Genomic DNA, 4741 nt, shown 5'->3' on the forward strand with positions numbered 1-4741 from the left:
TTTGAGGAGTGAGCTGTGCCTTTATGTTTGGGGCTGGGGGAGTAGAGCACTGACGTGTGCCTGTTATTGGGATCTGCCATCCTCCCCAGTTGTGACGCTGTCTTTTTTTCACCAGAAAGGAGCCTGACTCTGCCTGGGAGTGGGAAGGGGCTGGTAATGGTGGATTCCCCCCAGCATGATGCCAGGGCATGCCATTTGGCAAGTGGCACCATCTTCCAGCTGCTACGGACACTGAGGCTTGCTGTCCTGGTGGCATGGTGCTCACATTTGATTTCCTGTGTCCAGGGAGACTGCAAGGGCAGAGGATGGTCACTTCCACCCCTTAGCACTGCCAGGGCCCTGAGGGAGAACCCCTTCTCCCTCCTTAATGGGCCTTGTTTTCTTTGCTCAGATGGAGGGCAGTCGTGGGCGGGGGGGGGGTCTTGGTTGTACCCCAAGCATGAGCCAAGTTTACTGAGAGAACCTATATAGGGCTTCTGTCCTCCTGTGCCATTGACATCAGCCTGCTGTAGAGGGGGGGAGCTGATGAGATGCTGGGCATTCACCAGCCAGGAGTAGGCCAGCACACCAAACAGACCCCGCTCCAAAGAAAAGGCTGGGGTGAGTCGGTGCCACCTCCCACCCCGCAGTTGCTGGCTGAGTCGGTGCCACATCCCACCCCACATTGTGCTGCCACTCGCAGGCTGGTCCACTGGGCTGCTGTGGCTGAGCAGCAACAGTCATGAACCAGGGCTGAGTGCAAATGGGAGGGCTTCATGAGCCTGATCTGTGGCCCATTGAAGTCAGCCAGGCCCTTGCTTTGGATTTCAAAGGGCTTTGGATTGGGCCCTGCTTGGGACAGAGAGGATGCCGCACAGCAGGCCACCGGGACTTGAGCAAAGCCAAGGTCGGGAGAAAGGAGGCTGTCTGAAAGAAGCAGGAGTTGCTGAGACGGTGACAAGGAAGGAAGCCGGTACTACAAACGTGCTCCGAGAGCCGGCTCCGCATACGTGGCTGACGAGCCCGGCTCATAAACAGGAACAGCAAGTGGGGCCTTGACAAGTAAATCACCCCTGGCTGGGCGCTGCCCGGGCCCGGGCGGACACAGCACGCGCCTGGAATGCCGGGCGGGAAGGATGTGGCCCGTCCGGCGGGGGGCACATTCCACCGAAGGCCGCGCCTGCGGCCGTGGGGCAGGTGGCCAATGGATGCCGGAGGCAGGGGGAGTGAGGCCGGCGTCCCAGGCAGCCTGTGCTCCCCAGGGTACCGTGCAGCCAGGGGCAGGTGGCAGTCTGCAGACCTGGGCTTTTGGAAGAAAGTTGCAGTGTCCTGCTGTCATCGCAAAGGGATGGGAGTAGATGAAGGGCCCGGTGTGTTGCAGCCAGGGGAGCCAGCCAGGAGTAGCAGACGGGGAACCTGGTCCTCCCACTCCAACCTGCTGCCTCACACTGAAGCCCCCAAAACCGGCCCTCCTCTGCCCCCCAGCAATGAAGTGGTCAGAGCAGTCAAGAGGTGCTGGCTTCTACCCAGGCTCTGACATTGGTGACCTGGAGCAAGCTGCTTCCCCAGCCTGTGCCTCAGTTTCCTCTGCTGTGCTACTGCTGAGTCGAACAACTTTGCTGAACCTGTGTCACTGTGGGGATAGGGGAGGCTGGCTGGGCACTGGTGCAGGAAGAGTTAACAGTGCCCCTCTCCTGCCCAGCACAGGTGCTTGCTGTTACTGGGATTGCTCTGGAGGCTGGGCCCTGGGGGGAACAAGCAGCTGGATTTCCACAGAGGCAGCTGCATTATCAGGCTCTCCAGGCAAAGGGCTGAGCAAGGCACCTGGGTGAGGTATTTCTTCCATTAACAATTTGTTTGCCCTGTCGGGGAAATTGGCCAGCCACTGCGTAGCACCCATACACCGAGGAGCACTGGCCACATCCCGTCTTTGGGCTGGTTCCTAGCTGCGATTAATTAGGCAGAGAACGAGGGAGTGTCCGGTATGCGAGTTTATTGCTCTGCAGAGGGGTACTCAATGTTTCAAAGACAAAGAGTTCCCCCGACCTGAGTTCGATAGTACTCTTTATGTTAACAGGTCGTACATATGCAAATATAAGTATACATAGGCATAAGGCATATATGCATGTGCATCTTTGGGGAATTTCTACAAGTCTGGGGTCCCTCTACATGCTGTTGCTGGGTTACAGAACGCAGAACAGGGCAAGCTTAAGCCGGTTGAAGTTGGTTTGGTGGTCTCCAAACTTACTGTCAATCAAGGGTGGAGGGTGTTCAAGCTTCTGTTTTTAAAAGGTCATCATCTCCTGCTTCCCTTTTTTAGTTATGGTTGTTTTTCTTACAGCCCCCACTTGGGAAACCTGGAGTCCTGGGCTGTTTATCCTTTCCCTAACCTGCCAGCTCCCTCCTCAGCCCAAACAATACTGCAGTCAAGGAGGCGAGGGGAACTGGAGTGCCTAGAAAGCTGCTGGGAAACGAAAGCAGCGTGTCTCCGGGAAATTCTCCATGCGGGGCCCCGGCGTGCAGAACCAGCAGCTGGAACCGGAGCAGCAAGATGGGAGCAGACAGGACAGCAGCCTCATAGCCAAAGGCAAAAAGGTATGGTCACCACCAGCCCTGTAGGGCAGGCTGTGCTCTGTGGGGCCTGCCTGGGAAGATCTAGCCCTAGCAAGCAAGTAGTGTGGCTTTGCTTCCACAAACACAGCTGCTGTCTCAGGCTGGATATTTTTAAAAGCTCCTACTGGGATTTTCAGAGTCCTTTAAAAATCCCACTTGGTGCCTAGCTGCATCTGTAGGGAACTCAATGCTGTCCAAAACTTAGCTCTCCCTGCTCCACCAGGCCTTCTGGTCACTGCCAGCCCCAGCCACCTGGGACTGCCCCATCTCTGAGTTCATATCCTGCATCCTCTGAATATGGCTTTCTAGGTTGCACTTATATTCCAGTTCCCGTCTCTGCTAAAATTCCCTGGCACTATGGGACCCCATGGCCTTTTCTTTGGGCACTTCCTTGAAAATGGGTCTTGCCCCATCACAGCCTCTGGGGAAAAGGTGGCAGTGAGAGGAAGAAATATTCCTTGCTGTGGTGCTGTTGGTGGGCTTCTGCAGGGTTTGTAGTGAGTGCAAATCTTCTGGCTGGCAGTTGTGGACAGCTGTTTCCTCCAAACAGCCCAGGTCACTTCAGTAGCATGCCTCCGCCAGAGCATGGGCATGTCACGAGCCTCCACTCATGAAAGCTTGTGCTGTATCTATATCTACTTTGGTTAGTCTATAAGGTGCAAATCTACCCTGCCTTCTGCATTACACAAGGTTTCACAGTCCGGTGTAGCACTGTACAGCCCCCGGCCATGGCACTTCCCAGTCAGAGACCTCAACAAGGGGCAGAAAGCAGGCATTTGTCCCCTCTGACCATGAGGAAGGCTCAGCTCAGCAGTGCCTATGCCAGCTTTTCTCAACCTGTGGGTCGTGACCCAAAAGTGGGTCACAAGAATATACAAAAGGATTGCGAACAAACTTTAAAAATGGATTAACGAACTTTAAAATGGATTCTCCTTTAAAGAGAAAAATGTGGGAAACTCTGGCTTCTCCCTTGAAGACTGGCAGATTTCCAGCCTGCAAAGGGCTGCTTGGGACCCCCCGTGTCCCACACACTGGGGGCCTGGGGGGAGGAGGCATCGGGTCAGGAGTGAGGGGCACTAGGTCAGGACTGGCCATTGATGTTTATAAATGGGTCCTAGTAGAAAAAAGGTTGAGAACTACTGACCTATGCCACTGGAAACCACTACCATCCCCCATCCCAAGGGACTTTCCCAACTCTGGAGCCCTGTGCCTGTCCCCATTGCTTTTTCAGAGCTGGCCAGGAGATGGCAGCATGCTCTTGCTGCAGATTGCTCTCCACTTTATTGCCAGGTGGGCACCTCGCCTGTGTTATTGCACAGATGCTCAACACTGCATTGAAGTGTGCAGCTGTAGGAGGGGAGCGCATTGCACTGGGGGTATTGTGTCATCTGCAAAATTAGGAGGGGACTTGTGGAAGCTGCCTGACTAGGGGAGACCTGTGGTCCATCTCGTCTAGCACCCATCTGTGACGGTGGCTAGAGCAACAATTCTTACCCAAAATACTGCAGGACCCTGGGGTGCTCTGAAATCCTTTTGCGGACGCTGTGGAGTACTGTGTAATATTAGCACTGTTATGTGTGCAAGCACCTACACTTGATTTATAAGATAAAACCAGAGGTTTCAGATAGGAATGCATAGCGTCAAAAATGTTCTGCCCTGTTGTGGTCTGTCTGAGTTCTTTGCAATGGAAGAATTGCTCTAGTTTTCCATAATAAAAATTGGGCGAAAGCTCAGAGCTGGCATTTTCCAAGGGGTGCATCTAAAAAGCTTGCAAGCCGCTGGGCTAGAGCAAAATGTGGAAGGAACGAGGCAGTGTGCAGACTTGGGCTAGTGGGCCCCCTGGGAAGGGTTTGTTCTATCCGCAGTAGCCAGAGCATTTATATCACTTCAAACTGCATGGTTGGCATTAACTCTGGGTTTTCTCCTGGCACTGATGTGGCTATCCATCCAGCCCCTGTAAATGGCACACTGAAAAACATGCCTCAGTGCTCAGAGTGGAGGTACAAAAAGCCTTACCAAACTGGCCTGTCTATAGATCTCCCCTCAGTGCTGAAGCAGAACCTGGTTATTACTTTGAGAAGAGCTTTCAGAAGTGATCAGTGCACTGGGGACTGGGTGATGTTGATATAGCCAGAAGGGGGGGGGGGGG

This window comes from Crocodylus porosus, unplaced genomic scaffold, assembly GCF_001723895.1.
Source record: "Crocodylus porosus isolate Cpor-Errol unplaced genomic scaffold, CroPor_comp1, whole genome shotgun sequence".
Classification (NCBI taxonomy): Eukaryota; Metazoa; Chordata; order Crocodylia; family Crocodylidae; genus Crocodylus; species Crocodylus porosus.